Source organism: Quercus robur, chromosome 12 (assembly GCF_932294415.1).
Source record: "Quercus robur chromosome 12, dhQueRobu3.1, whole genome shotgun sequence".
Lineage (NCBI taxonomy): Eukaryota > Viridiplantae > Streptophyta > Magnoliopsida > Fagales > Fagaceae > Quercus > Quercus robur.
This window is the reverse complement of record NC_065545.1, coordinates 6251773-6272977: the sequence shown is the minus strand read 5'-3', so window position 1 is coordinate 6272977 and position 21205 is coordinate 6251773. Positions and strand designations below refer to the sequence as shown.

At 34.2% G+C, this 21205-nt stretch overlaps 1 long non-coding RNA gene across 5 annotated transcripts; it reads left to right on the top strand.

Moving 5' to 3' along the window:
- Positions 1 to 7860: 7860 nt before the first annotated feature.
- On the top strand, positions 7861 to 12179 carry LOC126710074 (uncharacterized). 5 transcript variants are annotated; one of them, XR_007649569.1, is made up of 7 exons: positions 7861 to 8356; positions 8775 to 8921; positions 9283 to 9349; positions 9707 to 9784; positions 9880 to 10009; positions 10820 to 10889; positions 11959 to 12179. It is a non-coding gene; the product is annotated as an uncharacterized LOC126710074 (long non-coding RNA). The 5 variants fall into 5 exon arrangements; XR_007649568.1 differs by lacking the exon at positions 11959 to 12179 and having other exon boundaries at positions 10820 to 11000; XR_007649567.1 differs by lacking the exons at positions 9707 to 9784; positions 9880 to 10009.
- The last annotated feature ends 9026 nt before the right edge of the window (positions 12180 to 21205 follow it).

The following is a 21205-nucleotide window of genomic DNA, read 5'->3' as shown; positions in this document are numbered from 1 at the left end:
TCCTTGTGTTAGAACCCATTTCTCTCTCCCTTTTGTGTGTGTGTGTGTTTGTTTCTTAAAAAAAAAAAAAAAAAAAAAAAACCTAACGGCATCCATTGTTTATTCTTTTTATTCTTTTTTTTTTTTTTTTGGGGGGTGGGGTGGGGGTAAACGAAAGGTTCCATACCAAAATGCCAGTTTGGACCAGAAAAGCCCAATAAGGCCTGCTTCAGTAACCTATGCCCAACCTATAAGGAGCATTGAACCAAGAAATTGCGAGATCCAATAAATGAGGCCCTAAGCACGGCCCAGCTAATGACCAAGCCTAAACCAGGTAACGTCGCCGAGGTTGGTATTGCAAATTTTTTAATATTTTATTTTCTTTCTGAGTTCCAAATTTTTAAACCAATTATTAGCGCAATTGGTAAGTTTTTTTATCGTTAAATAAGAGATCTAAAATTCAAATGACACCCACATCATAAATCAATTGGTGTATTGACCTAGTGATAAAGAGTAATCATCATGAAATAAACATTATAGATTGAAATTCAATTGTATCTATCAAAAAAAATTTAAAGGATATAATAGTGATAACAAGTGTGAATTTACTGGATCAAAATGACAAAAATAAAAATTACATACCCAAAATGACTATTAACCAAACTCAAAGGATATACTTTTTATTTTTTACTTTTAAAAATTCCAAACTGCTTCTAACGCATATGGCTAATATGAATGTAGATGTAGATGTCGATATCTATATGGATGAATGTTATATATATTACCTAATGAAGTACCACATGAATGGTTAATGGAAATCTAATATTACCGATTTATGTTAAAATTTATAAATAAAAGGGTAAACTACATATTTGGTCCTTATTCTTTACACCATATTTAAATTTAGTTCCTAACCTTTCAATTGTGTCGATTTGGTCTCAAACCTTTTAGTTTCATGTCAATTTAGTCTCTGTTGTTATATCTTGGATGAAAATTGGTGATATGGCAAATGGCCGAAATGAAATTTTAATTTATTCTTACATCAACATAAACTAATTTTTTATTTTGGCTATTAAACACGTCATCAATTTTCATCCAAAAAATAATGGCAGAGACTAAATTGACACTATATTGAAAGTTTAGGAACCAAATTTACACAATTGAAAGGTTAGGGATCAAATTGAAATATAATGTATAGAATAGGGACTAAAAACGTTGTTTCCCCTAAATAAAAACTAAACCAATAATGTTATGGTTTTTTAATATCTAGAGTTTTCTTAATTTTTCATCTAGCTAAATGGTGGAGTTAAACATTTATCTTTAGGGATCAAATTAATTGTTTTCTTTTACATTCTATATATTATGTTATATATAGTAAAAAACAAAATTTCAAAGAAGCATCTATATAGTAAGTGGCAAAGCCAAAAATATTTTATAGGAGGCCAAGCCAAAGGTAATAAAAAAATTTAACTTTAAAAAAAAAATCATGACAAAAAAATACTTTATTTTACAAAATTAATAAACAAGTCTATAAGAATGAGTGAATGGCTTAATTTAATTTCTCAGGCAAATACTATTATTAAATTAAAATATAGGGAAATTCTCCTTTTATATTGTACGTGTAATGTAAATTTATATTGTATACATAAAAAAAGTGGCAAATATTGTATACATTTGCAAAAAATATACAATATTTACCATTTCTTTACAAATATGTGCAATATTTATTACTTTTTGTATGTCTATTATGTAAGTTTACGTTGAAATTGCAATGTAGACAAAAATTACATTGAATATAAAGCAAATTGATGATCACTCACAAGTTAACAATATACCTACTAGTCCTCCACAATACTACACAATGATCTTATTTTGTTTGATTGAACTACACGTATCAACATATCAGTCTATATTCATCAATGAAAAATATCAATCAATAAAATAATAATATAATTAACAATCCTAATTTATATTACCATTTTATGAGTTACTATAGTTTCCCATCACTTTACTAAACACAAAGAGTAGCTGAGTCTTAAACTCAAAGTGAGCACGTTTGAATATACAAACAGAGAGAGGGATTCAAAGAGAGGTAAATATAGCAATGGAGCCGTAGAGGGCCTGGAGGCTAGATTTGCGCCGAACGTCCCTAGTTGCCTGGTCAAATCTTCAAGTCGATGGAGCTCTTTGCAGCAAGTGGCGATGGATGAAGGATAGGGTTGTTTGTTTGATGAGTTTTTTTTTTTAAGATGAGGTTTTTTTTTTTTTTTCATTTTTATTAGGAAAGTCTTGATTTAAGAGTCCTGAATAGAAAAGATTTGGATTTATTTTTTCTATTTATCCTTTTGTGATTGTTTGAATTTATTAAAATTATTTTGTTGCTTACTTTGGAGGAGCTATGGGTCAACAACTCAATGAATGGCCAAATTTTATTTTTGATTCTAGGTTCTTTATATCAAAATTTTCTCTTTGGGTTGAAATGTGAAACTATTTGAGGTCTGAAGTTATTTTTTCCCAAAACTCTAGGGGGGCCAATAAGTAAATCACTCTTAAATTTTAAGATAATTTTTGGGCTTACACCTACTATTTTAATTTTTCAATTTTTCACATAAGGACAGGGGGGCCCGGGCCCCTTTGGGCCCTCTACTAGGTCCAATGCTAGGGGGGTGGAATCCAATTGAATCGAACTCATCTACCTGAATCGGAACAATCTCCTACTTTTGTTTTAAATTGAGTTGATTGGGTAATTGGATTTTATACATAGCTCTTGCTTTTTTTGGGGGTGGGTGGGTTAGGGGGGGGGGGGGGATCCAACTGAATCGAACTCATCTATCTGAATTGGAACAATCTCCTACTTTCGTTTTAAATTGAGTTGATTGGGTAATTGGATTTAATGCATAGCTCTTGCATATTTGGAATTGTCAATAATCAATGAATGACAAGTGACTTTATTGTGTGCACTTAACATTTAGTTCATGGATTAAAAAAAAATGTAGTTCATAAATCATGAATTCATGATCTTATTTTAGTGAGATTAAATTCTACAAGGATGTGGTGTAAAACCCATGTTTTACTCTTTCAGTCTTAATATGTCACATCATCTTATCACATATTTCAGAATAAACACAATCACACTCAATCAATTCTAATACCTATATATAAATCCAACCAAATTGGAAATTTATTGAGATGTTATTAGGTGTAATAGAGTGTATTGAATTTTAAGTAAAATGCTGATGTGGCAATCACTTATTGGATGGTGTAAAACATAGATTTTACAGCTCATCCTAATAGAAATTAATCTCTATTTTAGCATAAGCTAAAGTGTGCAACTACAACTCTCTTCACTTATTTTAATTTTAATTTTAATTTTAATTTAGCTATTGTAAAGTGGTGGGCCTTGCTTATAGTGTCGGGCTGCTTCCTGCTGCACTAGGCCCAAGTTTTCTGAATAAGGGAGTTGGGACCGGTCCAACTGCAACTCAATTTGGTCCGACTTGTGCGCAAACTATGCCTTGTTTGCCAGGAACATGCTTGCAGCAGGCAGAGCTGTTTCAGATAAATTATGGCAGACAAATATGGTAATAATAACAAAATAAAATATCATGGCTACTTAATAGAAAATGACCAAATGATCCCTATTCAAGAAACATAATTACAGTAATAACAATCACTTTTACAAAAAGAATAAAGGGAACAAATGGTAATATATGTGGGTTAATCAAAAGAGAAAGAAGTCAGATTAAATCTGGACCACAGGAGCAAAACTAAAGAGGAAAGAACGTTTCTTCTCAACGCAATTAATCTCCCAGGAAAGTCCTGCTGTGGAAATTGATTACCTTGAAGGAAACGGACCTGAATGGTTGATGCACAAAGGACTCCTTTTGGTTTTGACAGAGAGCAGGATCTTGTGAGGGAGAGAGTGAATCAATCTATTAGTGCATTCCTGCCGTTCTAACTCCCTATCTATTTTCTTTTTGGTTTTTCTCTTTTCTTTCTTTCCCTCACACTCGTTTCTTTTTATTTCCTGGTATATCTTTTCGAATTCCTATTCCTTCGTTATGGTTCCCGTCATTCTGTCCCCTTTTTGTTCACGGCAAGGGTCTCTTTTTATAGTGCCTGTCGTGACCGGATTTTACTATTTTAGCCTTTAACCTCCTTTGTCTGGTCTGGGTGTACTTGCCGTCCACCACTGGTCCGTCTGTGTGTCACCCCCCCATCACCAAACAAAGAAGGGTATTTTGTTTGTTTGTCTGCCGTGGCACCCTTTTCTGCTACGATCTGGGTTCTTTCTCTCTCCCTATCCCTCATGGCATGCACCTAGTGGTTCCAATTCAGCTTGCTTCTTTTGGGTAGTATGTCATCCCAGCAGGACACTTTCCCTAAAATAGCCTGAGTAGGAACCTTAAAAATAGATTTTTCCTCTCTCCCCACCACCAAACCATGCTCTCTTACCTCTGACCCACAATCTCACCATGTCCTGTATTGGCTGGGTACAGGCTGGTGGTGTCTGGGCCTTGTGCGTGCCTCCCTTCCATGTGTGTCCAAAAATCTGACTGCTGCTCATTCGTCTACCATGGTCTGGAGGCTTGCCTGCACAATCTGTCATCCGTTTTCTTTGACATTTTATGTGAGCTGCTTTTCGATTTTCCACTCCCTTTAGGAGCTGGGCTTTATTTAATACTGAGCCTTACATTTCTTTTGGCCCATTTCTTGATTGTCCTCATTTCCTGTCATATTACTCTGTCATTCCTGCTGTAATGACTCAATTCTGCTGGGCCTCTTTAGGCCAGCCGTTTACTCTTTCCCCCAGTGGCTTGGCATGACCATTGGTTCTCCTACTTTATGGGCTCCTGTGTCCCTTTTGTTTTTTCTCTTAGACATCCTTGGCCCATTTGCTTTTTTTGGGCTTTCTTGGCCCTTTTACTAACTCTGCATTCCCATGGACTTTTACTAACTTCATTGGGCTTCCCTGGCCCAATTACCTTATTCTCATCCTTGGGGTTCATGGGCCTGCCATTAACCCCTTACTTTCTTTGTTTGCGTTACTTTGACCCTGCAGTGGCCCATTCTCACTTTTTCATATCATATACTGCTCATGGGTATGCTATTTCTCTCTTTCCGGGTTCCTTTAAGCCCACTTGCCACCTCAAGGCCCATTTGTTTATTTCATGGGCCTGTGATCCATTATTCCTGCCACTTGGTCCTAATGGTTTTGCCATTTGTTTGCCAACCCCTTTACTTCCCTTGTTGCTGGGCTTTCTTCTTTCTACTTGGATTCTAAAAATGACCCTCAACAGCTGTCAAATCAACTTCTTAATTATTTTAGTATGATCACTTGTCATGAATCATGATCTTATTTTCGCATTAGTGTGCAATAACAACTCTTCACTTCATTTTGTTTAGCCAAAAAAAAAAAAAAAAACTCTTCACTTCATTTTAATTTATCTGTCAAATCAAATTTTTTAACTATTTTAGCGCAATCACTTATCTCTATTAGAGCATCTCCAACAGATTACACAAATTTTTGTACTGTTTGGAGAATGAATAGTGACTTTTATCTTTTAGCTACCCACTTTTTCAAATATACTTTCCAATAGATTCTCTATCTCATTTAAATATTATTTCTTCATTCTTTATTTATTCTTTTTTTAACAACTACACATCTTCCAACATTTTTTTTTTATTCAATACCTAATTATTATAATAGAAAAAAAAAACATTTGAAGAATGAACAATAATCCATCATACTTGATGAGCTACTATTCATGAGCCAAAAAAAATAATTCTAGGTATAGAGAGTCCATTGGAGACTTATTTTATGGGTTTACTCTTTATAGTAGAAAGGATTTTGTGTTTAGCTCTCCTGTTGGAGATGCTCTTACAGGTCCTCTCATCTGCTCCCTTTGCTTCATCTTTACTAATGTGATTATCAAAAATAAATAAATGGACAACGTATCTTTCTTTGATTGTTTTGGTTAAATATTGTTAAAATATAAGCTTATTAGAATTATGTTTTCTATACCAAATTAATTATGTATTATGTTTACTAGCATGGGCAACGACGGGTCACATCGATGGAGTGAGGTTTGATGGGTTTGCAATTGATTTTTGGTAGTGATTGGTTGTTGTGGGTTTACAGTAATGGTGGTTGTAGGGGTGGTAGTGGGTTCTAATATGATAAGGTGTTGGTGGGTTCTTATCTGAATAAGGTGGGTAATTGGTTGTGAATGGTGGTGGTGGTGGTGGGCTATGTGTGGGTGTGGCTATGCTAAGAGAGAGAGAGAAAGAGAGACTGAAATCTCTCTCTCTCTCTCTCTCTCTCTCTCTCTCTCTCTCTCTATATATATATATATAGCCAAAACTTAGAGAAAATCCAATTAGATTTTAATTGGATTCTCAATTTTGCGTCACGTGTCCCATTTAATTTTAATTTTTGTGTCAAGTGAATTATTGAGTGTAAAAATCGAAAAATCCAAATTTTAATTCTAAGATTTTGATTTTTGTGGCAAATGAATTATAACGTGAAATCTCACTTCAACTAATTTTTTCTCTTACCAAAATTTTTTAGTTTAATTTTTAAAAAACTTATCCAAACTTCATTATCTTTTCTTAAATAAAAAATAAAAAAACCTAAACTAATTTTTTCTCTTGCCAAAAATTTTCCAGTTTAATTAACAAAAATTTAAAACAATAAAATTAACAAAAAATTAAAATAAGAAACCTACAAATAAAATCTCTCCATAGTAGATTTTTCCAGTTTAATTAAAAATTTAAAACAATAAATTAACAAAAAATTAAAATAAGAAACCTACAAATAAAAACTCTCCATAGTAGATAGATACAAAGTTCCTATAAAAAATAATAATAATACTTCCCACACGTTACTTTTGTTTTTGTTCAAAATTAAATTCAAAATTTTTGGGAACAAAACACATCACTCCTCACATTACAAAAACTCCCAGATAGTAGATTTATACCCCCAAAAAAAAAAAAAAAAAAAAAAAAATTCTCACCACCTATGTACACAACCAAAACTACCCACTTTTTTAAAAACCTAGCTAACTTTGTAACTTCTACAATTCTACCCCCACACATGTGATAATTATAGTGGGAAGTTACATGTAATTAAAACACTCCCCCGATTTATCCAAAAAAAAAAAAACACTCCCCACGTTTCCCATCCACTACAAACAAAAACTTCCCAATAGATGAAGTCTCATAAACAAAAACTCTTCTTAGTAGTTTTTTACTTGTACAAGGACTACTATTCCTATTCCTAAATGAAATAGAACTTTTGTTAGGCAGTGCTCACAAATAAAATCTTTGTCAGGCTCTTTAAGTGCAACATCCATAGACAATTGAAGTATTCACTTCCTTTTGCTGCACAGTCTTTGCACAAACTTGCTTCTTGGAGGTGCAAAAGATTTGTGTACAATCCTTGCTTAATTTCATTAAAAAGGCATGTAAGTTTTCTTCAAAGCATTTTTTTTTTTTTTGGTGTGTGTGTTTTGGATGAAAAATTCAATAACAAATAACACAAAATTCCTAAAAATTACAACAATAGTTGAACGGCCTTTACACTGATTTCATTCTTGGAGGGTCTCCCAAAAACCGGTGTAACGCTTTCATATATTCTTTCAAAAAGGTATGTATGTTTTCTAATCCATGTATTATGGTTTTGTCTATGGTTTTTATTTTTGGTTCTTTTATCTATATATATATATATATATATAAAACCGAACCTTTTGGAGCTCCCACAATTTTCCACGTCAGCACAATATTAATAAAAAACAAAAAAACAAAAAAAAAACAAAAAAAAACAAATAAAAGGCAAAATAAAACTTTTCTAAAACCCTATAAACTTTTCTCCCCCAACGCTCCCTCAGTCCCACGGCAAGCCACCTTCCATCCAAAGACACACCACTTCTTCCATGTCAAAAACACAAATTCCTCCATCAAAAGATTCAAAACCCACCATACCCACAATCCAATAAATATCTCCTTCCTTAGACCCACGGCAAAACCCACCTTCCATCCAAAGAACACCACTTCTACCACCAAAAACACAGATTTCTCAATCATTAGACCCACGGCAAAACCCACCTTCCATCCAAAGAACACTACTTCTGCCACCAAAAACACAGATTTCTCAATCAAAACCACCATACCCACTATACCCACAAATCAACAGAGATTGTTTTTGGCCAATCCCCTTCTACTCCCTCCAAAATGCAGACCCACCAACAACCGCAAGCCACAAACCACCAACATGCAACCTCAACAACCCACAAACGCCGCTGAGAACAACGCACCCCAACCCTCCTGTCGGCGATACACCATCACACCCAACCCACCCGTCGAAATCGGCCCAAAGGTAACTAAGTTTGGTTAGAAATCAGTGTTTTTTTCATTTATTTTTGTAGATAAGTTTTGGTAATCAAATTGGTTTAGAAATCTGTAACTATAAACAAATTTAATTAGGACTCTATAACCAAAAATATATACCCGTACTCATAATGTATTTTATTATTTAGTTATATATATTATGCATTATACTAAATGGTTGATTTTCATGTTGGATTTTCTCTTCCATTCTCTGTTGAATATATACTCTGCCCCTTTTCACTCAGTTTTCTCTCCCACAACCCTGTCGGCACCTGGGTTTCTACCCCTATCGAATTTTTATTTTTATTTTTGGTAGCTAATTTGAGTTTGGGATGAGTTTGTAGAGAAATTCAGGTTTGGTTTTGAGAATATCTACTTATTCATGGCTGTATTTTGATTGAAATCAGAGAAGCACCCAACACCCGAGGCAGAACAATCCCACTTGAATGGTTGCCTTAGTCCCTACTGTTAAGTGAATCCTACCACAGGTCCATCTGTGGCAGAGGGTATGGCTTCCTTTTCAGTTGTCATCATTGGCCACTTGGCGTCATCAGGTCTGTCTCTATCTCTCTTCAAATTTAGACTCTCTGTTCTATAAATTTTTTCCCTTTACAAGATATATTTTTATGGTGGAATGCTTGTGATTAAGATGACTGATATTTAGGTAATTGTTCACTGAAGCTTGGTTTTATGTTTAGTTTAATTGTTTCATCTCAATACTTTCATTGTTTTTATTACTTCTTTATTTGATTTTAAGATTAGCATCTACATTTTTGAGGGGTTTTGTTTGATCCTTATTTTTTAGTTATGCTAAGGTTTGTATTTTTAATTTTGGTATAACCATGGAAGCTAAGATCCATAGCTATCAGCCTACTACTGACTTTTATTTTTTGCTTTCTACCATGCACATCGAAGGACCAAGTCCATAGAGTTTAGAAGCTATCTACAAATTCCAGCAATAGCAAAGTGCATAATTGAAAAGGTAGAGCTATGTTTTTACTTCTTCCATATCTATTTTTGAAGTATATTTTGTGCAAATATTGGGTTATTTTTCATTGTTACCAAGAAAAGGATTAAGAAGGTTACTTATTGATTAAACTAAATAAATGAATAACAGGGTTGAAGGGTTGATTGATACATGATTGTATGTCATAACATTGAAGATATGGCCCTAGGTAGTACATTGGAGAATTTAAAATCCATTGCATAATATTTATCTGCAATTGAATGTCCAAGCAATTTGATTACATTTAAAAAAACTGAAAATTATACCTTTTCATTAGGCCTATTAAAGGAACCATTTTATTTTTCTTAAATGGGTATTTCTATTTTGTTTCAGTGTTATTGTTGCAAACTTAAAACCGCTGGTGTGGTTGCACATTTTGGATAGAACAGTATTACTCCAAAAGCATTACCAGTAAAGTTTTTAATTTCTTTTTAAAACTCTCTCCATTGTTTCCTCAAACATTCTGTCTCTGTAGCTCTGCCCTTATTATAAATGCTCCTCTGCAGACTTCATTCAAAATACAAATCAGCAAACATTAGGTGTAGAGAGAGAAATCTGAGGGATTTTTCCATTGTCAGCCTGTTTCCCTCCGCTTTCTGGCTTCAAGCCACCATTATACCTCCAGAAACATTACCGGTAAAGTTTTTAATTTTGTTTTAAAAAGTTGTTGGTAAAAATATGATTTAGGTTTTGGTATTTCAATTTAGGGTTTAGATTTGCATTTATTTTGGTAGATTAGCCTGGGAGCATTAGTTTGTATGATAAATCTTCAATAGTTTATGATCTTCAAAAACTGAAAATCTTTTTTATTATATTAGTTGGTTTCTCAATTCTAAGAAACTCTTTTTTTCCCTTTGGTTTCTCAACTCCCTTGAAAGTGTTCAAAGAAATGCTTGAACAGAACTTTTCATCACCATATTTGATTGGATTGGTGTTGATTGCTTGCTTTCTAATTTTTTGGGGTGCATATACTTTAAATTTGTAGAATTTTAGTGTTTTGACTATTTTCAGTTCAACTAAACTAAGGAGGTTGTAATCAAATTATAACATATAATTTAGCAAATGTAAATATTCATTAGGTTAGTTGTAATCAGATATAATGTATAGTTAAGCAACTAAGAGATCAATTTAGTCCAGTATTAAAAGATTAAATGCAAATTATATTCATTTTAAAATATAATGTTATAGTGGCAATATAACCCATGCATTACAAGGTTTGTCACATTTTACACTTAGAAAAAGTAATGCAGCAAAATGGTTGAAATCATGACGAATCCAATCATATTTTAAATTTATTAAGAGATTAGTAAGGACTCTACAAATATTCACAAACTCAATGGCCAACCACTGCAACCAATGCATCAAATAGATAATTGGATTGCTAGGATAATATTGATGCTACATCTTGTGCTACACTATCTATAGAGGTTTGCTTTGGTATTTCAGGTTCTGCAGCTGAATCTAGGCATGTACATTCATTCATTTTACAAGTTCTCGAAAATAACGATTAGTATGTGTAAGTACAAGTATGGTGGAAGCTATGAAGCATTCATTTTTAACAATTTTTTTTTTCTATTTCTTCTATATTATTTTCGTGAATAAAAGGCAATAGAACAATTTAAGTTTATATACACTGCACAATCTGTTTGAGAAATTTTGGCTCTTTCTTTGTATTCAATATTTGAAGTTAGGGTAGGTAGATTAGTAGATATATAGTTTATTGATCTAGGGAGGTGGATGAAAATTGTAAGTGACTAAGATAATTGGTTGCCATACATAGAGCTGAATTGGGAAATTGGTGCTGAAATATGTTCGAAGAACTTCATCTTTGAGACTTATTTAAGTTTTTATGTCGCTCCTCTTTCAGATAATGATTCAAAGTAGTTGATTCTTCAAGTGATTTTTATTTGAAACTGATGTAAATTACTTTTAGTCTTTGATAATTAGAGAAAAAGAATGATTGAACTTTTACTTTTAGTTTTAATATAGAGCTATATTCCATTTGTCATCAATAAGTTATTAACAAGTATGCAGCCATGAAATACAACAATGACTTTTGTTTATGAACTACGATGCCACTTGGGTTGATTACTTGATGGACAAAGTAGTCTCTTATTGGTTCTTTTAGCCTTTTCTTTTACTGTGAAATTGATTAATTATCTTTTTATTTAACTATTCCGTGCATCGCACGGGTTAGCGACTAGTTATTATTATTGAGAATCTGTTTATGGTTATCATTCTCTATGCTGTATTTTTCCTTTTCATGAATGTATTTCCTTTGTACCAAAAAAAAAAAAAAAAAAACAAACAAACAAACAAACTAACCTCCATAGTTTGGTTCCTTTTCCTCTTTGCAAAATACTAACCTCTACACTTGGTTTTTTTTTTTTTTTTTTATCAATATAATCCTGCTCGGTCATTTTATACTTTGAACCAAATTGAAATTAATTTCATAATATATGCACTAAATTCTAACATGGTAAAAAATTTTAAAATAAAAACACAACAACCATGTATATGTTTCAATGTCCACCAAAGAGAAAACAAATTTAACTCATATCATTTTTGTTTTTTTATAAATGCAGGGTGACTTTTTTAGTGGATTGCATAAAGGCCAAAGCATCACAATTTAGTGTTAGTTGAGTTTGGGTGAAAGAAGAAGTTAAAACTTGCATTCAATCATACACAACTCCTTAGTGATTCTTTGTTTTGTAAAATAAATAATTGCCTTATTATGCCTAAGTTTATTGATATGTGTAACACTTATATTCTTTAATTGGCTTATTCTACATTATCAGTTCTCTTTTGGTTGTTATGCTATCTTCATATATTATATCTTTTAATGGATTTCTTTCTTATGTGCAAAAAAATAAAAATAAAAATAAAAATAATTTCCATGTTTAATATTTAAAATTATCATTTGCTATTTAGAATATTTAAATTCCATATATTGTTTTTTTTTTAATTCCATTATCAATTCTCTTTTGTTTGTTATGCTATCTTCATATATTATATCTTTTAATGGATGTCTTTCCTATGTGCAAGAAAAAAAAAATTCCATGTTTAATGTTTAAAATTATCATTTGTTATTTAGAATATGTTAGGACATATATGATTTACTTGTTAGAAACATATGTCACTATTTTATGTAATTGACTAATCCTTTAACAAAACACACTTTACTTGTATTTGGGTAAATCTAGGATTTGTTTAATATTTCAAGAAACAAGGTTTCAAATTCCAGTGTTAAAGCCATACAAGTCTGTCCAAAATTCAAGTGTGAAAAGTGTTGTTCATTAAATTTCGATAGCTAGCATCCATCGAGCCTTGAAGAGCTGTTCTAGCCCGTGGCTCGATAGCAACTCGACAGATAGGGTATTTGTCGAGGTTTATGAAATTTAGATTTTCTGTTTTGTTTTTCATCCAATCCATGATTATATGTTTGGGCTTTCTTTTCTCACAACCCTAGAGATATAAAATGATTCTTTTAAGGGTCATCAAAGGTGACACAAGTTGCACAAGTGTTGAGCAAAGTTTGTTCAAGCAAATTGTGATCGGAAACAGAATTTGCCCTAGTTCATCTTTCTTGTGAAGAAGCTGCTGTGTTTGTGCACTGTATGATTTTGTAACCAACGAGCTTCTCGATTTTCATCGTGTGATGAACTGAAGAGCTTTACAGCCAACAACCTTCTCTAGTTGGTGATCGAAGTCGCGTATTGGGATCTGCACAATTGGCTAGTCACGTACTGGGAGTCGTGCATTAAAAAAAGATATTGTCATTACAGAACAAGTCCAATTGGGTATTGGGGTAAGGGTTCAACTGTAGGTTGGTATAAGGTACTGAGATTCCTTTACTTGTAACTGCTTGTTTTGATAATAGTGGATTCTTGAGAGTGGTGACTTTAAAATCACCTGGTGGGGTTTTTGCTATGTAGGTTTTTCTCATTCGTAAACAAATCACCATGTCAATTTAATTTCCACTGCATACTTTAGTTTATTGATGATTTGTTTATGCTGCCATGTACATTGCATGTTAATTTGATTAATTAATCAATTTGACTAATTAATCAATTTGACTAATTAATCAATTAATTCATCACAAGAGGTCAATACATTCTTGGCCTATCAGAATATTTAAATTCCATCTTCTTCTTTTTTTTAATTGTTGCAAATCCGAATAATATTTTGTGCTCTACCAAAAAATATTTATAAATATCATAAAATATATCAATTTTGATGTGTCTTAATTCACTAATGTAAAGCATTGATTTTAATTTTAAATCAAAATTGTATTACCTAGATATTAGTTCTGGAAACTAGCCTTATTGCATGCGCTCTGCACATGCATGAGGCTCTCTTTTTTCTTTGGTTTAGTGTCATAATTTTCTATGAATCACAATTTGGTTTAAATATTTGTTCGATAATATTATGTTCTTAAGAACTAATCATACAACATGAGTGTTGTTGAGGTACAAATTTTCGAGTCCTAATTTCATTAGCCCACTTACTAAAAAATACCCTCACAAGCCCATAAACTATTTTGAGCCCACATAAATATTTCTCATATATTACTCAAACATTCTCCATGTTATTGGGCTCCCACAATTACTCCCTATATAAGCCCCATAAATTATCTTGGACCCTCTCACAAATACTACCCATTATATCCTATATATCATCCAACTTGGGTTTTCCACAAAAAAGAACTTATCACATTACTACCAAATTGGGCCACAAAATTATATTATCTCCACAAAAAGCCCAAAATCATTTACCTTGTGGGAAAAAACAAAAAAGCCCAACAAAACCCTCTAAAAGTCTGTTACTACACGACACCTCTAAAGCCCGTTGCTACACGGTGTTTGTAAAGCTCATTGCTACACGACATCTCTAAAAGCCCGTTGCTACACAGCATTTGTAAAGCCTGTTATTACACGACAGCTCTAAAAGCCCGTTGCTACACGGCACCTCTAAAAGCCCGTTGCTACACAGCAATATTTTTATAAAATCTTACAAAGCCCAAATATTATTTTGGCACCTATTTTACAAAGCTCAAATGCTATTTTGGCACCTATTTTGCAAAGTCCAAATGATATTTTGGCACATATTTTTAAAGCCTAATATTATTTTGGCACTTATTTTACAAAGTCCAAATGTTGTTTTGGCACCTATTTTGCAGAGCCCAAATGCTATTTTGACACCTATTTTGCAAAACCCAATATTATTTTGGCACCTATTTTACAAAACCCAAATGCTATTTTGGTACCTATTTTGCAAAGCCCAAATGCTATTTTGGCACCTATTTTACAAAGCCCAATATCATTTTGGCACCTATTTTTACAAAGCTCAAATATTATTTTTGACAACTACTTATAAAGCCCAATAATACTTTGGCACCTATTTACAAAAGCCCAAATAGTATTTTGGCAAAAACAATTACATTATGCTTAAAAGCCCAAAACTATTTCTTGGCAAAAAACATATCTTCGTATACTAAAGTCCCTAACTCATGGGAAATATAAATTACTCATCTCTCAAAAATATTTCTTTTACAAAACTTATGGGAACTATGCTTATTTTTTCCATAATCAACTAACTACAAAAGCCCATGCATATCACTCATGGAAAAACTATTCGTCTTGTGAGGATGGACAAGCCCAAAGAAGCTCAACTACAAGGCCCAGCTGAGTCAGCCCAGCTCACATGAAAATCCCAGCAGCTGAAGCTCATGTGAGCTGTCCAGTCAAGTTTCAGTACAACTTGACAGCTGAAGCCCTAACTGCAAGAAATAGAGAAGTTAAACAATACCACCAGTCTTATAGCGGCAACAACGGCTCTCCTCGCCTAGCCTTTGCACTAGCACCCACGGCAATAGCCTCAGCTTCGCCCCCAGCCGCAACCTCACTTCTTGGCACAACCACCCCAGCGATACCAGCATCACCAAAACCCAGCTACTCTTCTCTTTCAGCCATAACTCACAAAAGCAAAAATATTATTTTCTCAAAAGCAAGAAGAGGCAGAAAAACACCCACAGCCACAACAAGAAGTAAAAGAAATTATGGGTCTTTCTCTCACTTGGCCGAAATCAGCAAGGAAAGAAAGAAAAACTCAGTTTCCCTTTTAACCCTGGCCGAAGCTCTCTATCTCTCCCACTCTTGGTTGAAGACAAGAAAAAGGAGGAAGAAAAGGCTCTGTTTCTCTCTTTGCTTTGCCGAAAATCTTAGTCACTCTCTCTGCCTTGGTTGAAGTTGGTGTTACTCTCTCACCCTTAGCCGAAAATAAGAAGAAGAAGAAGAAAAGCTCTTTCTCTTTACCTTATTCTCTCTATTTTCCGGTCCAAGCAAAAATAAAAGGAGTAACCAAGGCAAGCCTTTTACTGGAAAACGTGAAAGTTGCAAGTGACAAGACATAGGGAAGAGACCAGCATTTAATGCAAGAAACTTGGGGAATAATTGAAAACCCACCAAGTGCTAAACGTGGGAAAGTTGCAGAAGCCCACTATTCACAACTGCCACCAAAATTTTAAACTCGCACGTGTGACCAAACAGAAACTACTCACACGGGACTCGGGGGACTAAATGTTGAGGTACAACTTTTTGGGTCCTAATTTCATTAGGCCACTCACTAAAAAATACTCTCACAAGCCCATAAACTATTTTGAGCCCACATAAATATTTCCCACATATTACTCAAACATTCTCCATGTTATTGGGCTCCCACAAATACTCCCTATATAAGCTCCATATATTACCTTGGTCCCTCTCACAAATACTACCCATTATATCCTACATATCATCCAACTTGGGCTTTCCACAAAAAAAGCCCAAAATCATTTACCTTGTGGGAAAAATCCAAAAAGCCCAACAAAACCCTCTAAAAACCTGTTGCTACACGACACCTCTAAAGCCTGTTGCTACACGGCACCTGTAAAGCCTATTGCTACACGGCACCTCTAAAAGCCCGTTGCTATACAGCAATATTTTTACAAAATCTTATAAAGCTCAAATGCTATTTTGGCACCTATTTTACAAAGCCCAAATGCTATTTTGGCACCTATTTTGCAAAACCCAATATTATTTTGGCACCTATTTTACAAAGCCCAAATGCTATTTTGGAACCTATTTTTCAAAGCCCAAATACTATTTTGGCACCTATTTTACAAAACCCAATATTATTTTGGCACCTATTTTACAAAGCCCAAATATTATTTTGGCAAAAACAATTACATTATGCTCAAAAGCCCAAAACTATTTCTTGGCAAAAAACATATCTTTGTATACTAAAGTCCCTCACTCATGGGAAATATAAATTACTCATCTCTCAAAAATATTTATTTTACAAAACTTATGGGAACTATTCTTATTTTTTCCATAATCAACTAACTACAAAAGCTCATGCATATCACCCATGGCAAAACTATTCATCTTGTAGGGATGGAGAAGCTCAACTACAAGGCCCAACTGACATGAAAATCTTAGCAGCTGAAGCTCACGTGAACTATCCAGTCAAGTTTCAGTACAACCTAACAGCTAAAGCCCATCACCATCAGTTCCAACTTGACCAGTCAGATCAGAAAAGGACACATGTCCAGCAGGGGGTTAAACCCTTCCTTGCTAAGTTCATTTTCATCATTTCTCATGTGACATAAAACTGAGGTGACATAATATAAAGCTGGGAAAGCTTCAGCTAGCTGTCTTCCCTTTCTTCTCCAACCCATTCGGTCAAGGACTAAGGGTAGCCACAATCAGGCCATGAAAACTTCTAGAACAGCTTGAAATCAGCTTATTATCTTGCCAAAAACGTGTACTTCCTAGTTCATGGACCAAGCACATGAACCCAAATGGGGAAACTTAGGGAAATGTGGTTTGAAGGGCACCAAAGGGATCTTTAGCAGAGTTCCCAACAAAGGGCTCCAAGGTTGACATCTGGCTTGGGGTGTTGCAACCTACCCTAAGGAGCTCTAATTCTAGCAGCAGCAAAACTAAGATCATTAGCCTAATACATGCTTTAATCCCATCAGCTAAGGCCAATCAACATTTAATACCAAGTCAGAATTCCAGCTGTTATTACCCAAAACAACAAGAATATCCTAAAGCTAAGTTTATTACTCTTGGCCAAAGCCTAGGAACAATTTTCTAAAGATTTTTTGAAGATTGAGAATGATTTAGCAGAGATTATTTGCTAATTACCCGCTCAAACTCAACTATAAATGGAACTCTCCACTGATAGACCCCAGGACAGACCAATACACACTAAGAGATTGTTGAGGGAGAAATTGATGCCTCTAAATAAAATGTTGGGAAGCCAAGCCGAAACTCGACTATGGGCTCTTGCGGATGGTACCCAAAGGCCTTCGGTGTGATGACAAGTCTATCCAAGCAAGAAACAAAGGCCGCACTTGACAAAACAACAACAAAAGCCCAATGAAAAATACTTTGCAATACTTAATTAATACGTTAGTGGTCATGTTCTGATAGTACAAGGGAAATAAATTCTCCAGCGATAAGGGTGAAATTACACTTAAGCCCAGAAAGGTAAATTTTCCAACGGCACGGGTGAAATTACACAATCCAGCAGTCAATAATTAAATAAATTTAGGAAAGTGTTAACTCCTAGGGGTGTATGTCTCGGTCAGGAGAGTTTATTGTACTTTCGTCCATCATTACTTCAATGTAAGGGAAGAGTTCGATTGTTACAAATACATTATATCCTTCAACAGTAAAACAAAAAATAAAAATTAAAAGTTCCATGGAAAGAAGAAAGGGATTAATTGGCATGGTGTGAAAGGAGAGAGAGATCCCAATCCAGTGCAGCAAGTATTAAACTAAAATTTTGGTGAGTATGTGTTCATAAGGCATGAATGGGGTAATGTGGGCTGTTTTGAGTGAGTGGGATATGATTAACACTGAGGTTAAAGTTTTAGTGAGTGATGGGTTGTCAGTGACTAATTGAAAGACATTTATGAGCTGTAATTGTGTAGAAGGGGGAAAGGAATATCTGAGGTTAGGTGAGTGTGGCCTAAGAGGAATGAATGGTGAGCTTAAGGAGAGCTAAACCACAAGCAAAATGGCAAACAAATCAAGAGTTTCGGAGGGAGTAGTTGTCCCCTTGTGGGCGGAGGTGCTTATGTTTTTATAATGGAGTTTTAGAGAAGCATTAATTAACAAGAATCCAAAAAACGTAGGATTGATCAGAGGCAGTGAATCAAGGTTAATCTTCCTAGGATTTGGCCAGAAGTAGGAGATTTACTTTAGGAGCTGCCTTGCTTCTTTGGGCAATATATGACATATGATGAGATTTTAGAGTGTTTTGCATTAAATGCTAGGATTTATGGAGCTGAGCTTAACTAATGAGATTAAGGCATGTATCAAGAACGAATCCTAATGTTGCAACTAAGATTTGGACCCCCAAGAAGTAGAATTCAACACCCCAAGCCAAGTGTCAAACTCTAAGTCCACTTCAGGGGGTTCCACTGGAGATCCCTTTATGCCCTCCAAACCACATGTTCCCAAATTTTTCCCCTTTAGGATTCATGGGCCTAGCACATGAATCACGTCTTGAATGTTTTTGACATTTATAATATTAATTTGTTGAGGTTTGGATAACTTGGTTTCAACTCCCTTTCTACTGGAGGTACAGCCTTGAGGAAGATGATGGAGTTCCATCATCCCCTAGACTTCAGCTAAAGTCACAACCCTAGGGCATTGTTCACATTAGGTAAAGGGTGACAGAAAGCTTATGGGACAACCCCTAGTTCATCCTCAAAGACTTGGTTCTCTTGTAGGGGCCTCCAGCTGTACTTTGGTTAGGGATGAACAAGGGCTGATTTGTCCACTTTCAATCCTCTGCCTTTTGCTGGGGTCTTTTGGATTGGGCTTGCTCACATGGGCTGGTTATTTTGGGTCGGGTTGTGTGCATCCTACAAAAATGGACATCAACAACACATGTTTGCCATGGGTTTTCATTCCTCATGGATTTTTATTAGCAAATATTTTTTGGGTTTTTCATAGATACTTGCAATGGGCCTTTGGACAATTAGTTGTAATGTTTGAAACAATAGGACAAATTTCAAAATACCTTTGTAAATAACATTTTACTATGATGAATTCCATATTGTAAATAATGTTCATGGCTTCTAATAATCATATCATAATTCAAATGATGAGCTTGTGAGTTTGAATATTTACCATGCGTGTTGAAGGTATGTATTATGGATGTTGTAATGCAAATGAAGACCATGTATTTCATAAGTTTATAATATGAGAACATAATCTTCAAGATAACTCCCAATGAGCTTTTATAAGACGATTGCCATGGTTTTTGCCATGGTAATATTATGCCATGATATTTTTTCTTTGCCAAGTATTAATAATCTTGGGCTTTTTTGAGAAAATAGTGCCAATGAAAATTGGGCTTCGGACATTGCCAATGAGAGCTGGGCTTTTGATATTACCAGTGGGGACTAGGCTTTTAATATCGCTAATGAAAATTAGGCTTTTGATATTGCCAGTAGGAACTGGGCTTCTTGACGAGTAATTTGCCATGGGTTTGAATTGTGGGCTTTGATCATGAGGTTGAATCCCATTGGAAAAAAAATAGTATTGCCATGAATTTGAATCATGGGTTTTTTCAAATATTTGCTAAGTATAAAATTACTGGGCTTTAGAAAGGATTAGATTTTATCTCACTCAATAAATAATTGGGCTTTACGAGAAAATATGAGGTCCTATAGTGTTTTGCATTTGTAGCCCAATTTTATGATAGAAAGGAAAAAGGTTGTGGCCTGGCATAGTGATGGTCAAAGAAAATATCTAGGCATGCCCAATAATTTGTTTGTGACATTTGAAAAAGAAAATAAATAGGTGTTATTTAAATAATATTAGGTGTAAAGAAATGTACCCCATAACCCTTGTCAGTCCCATCCTAGACCCAAGGTATAAAAAGAGGGCAAACTCTTCAAAAACTTCATCGATAGCCTTTGGGCCATGCTTCAAGCTCATCGTTGAGTTTCGATTTAGGCCCCCAACCCAATATAAATCTCATTTGTTGGAAGGAAAAAATTTTCGCCCCCAACAAGTGCCATTTGGCTAGCTCCGAAAAATGAACAATTTTTTTTTCATCTCTCTATTATTAATTTCATTTTTTGGAGCTAGCCAAATGACCCTCATGGCTATATGAGTAGTTCTCAATAATATAATATTATCGAACAAATACTTAAACCAAATTGTGATTCATAGAAAATTATGACACTAAATCCAAAAAAAAAAAAAAAAAGAGCCTCATACATGTGTTGAGGCTAGTTTTTTTTTTTTTTTTTTTTTTTTTTTTTTTTTAAGGAAAAGATAATCATGCCTACATTTTTAATGGGTTTTACAATAAAACCTGAAAATTTTGCTAAAAGGTTGTGTAACTGCTTGGTAGTGGGGATGAACCTCTTGAACATGGGATGTTTTTTTTAATTGTTTTTGAATTTAGTTACTGAATTTCCTTATATGCCTCATTTTTTATTTGGAAATTAGGAAAAAAAGAAAAAGAAGAGTATGTTAGTGGAATAAAAAGCAATTTTATTTTTATTATAAAAAAAGTTGAATTGTGCTTAACTACTAATCTGTGAGAGAAATGTAGAGGTGGGACAAATGGTTAGAAAAAACTCTTTTTTTTTTTTTTTAATTTAACTAAATTTGAGGGTATTTTAGATATCAAAATTGAGGAATCCAAACAAGAGGAACCCCTTAAATAGTAGTAAAGATAAAGTGGTTATGGTGGTGGTGGTGGTTTCTTGTGGTTGTTGTTGGTGGTTATTGTGGCTGTGGTAGTGGTGCAGATCAAACC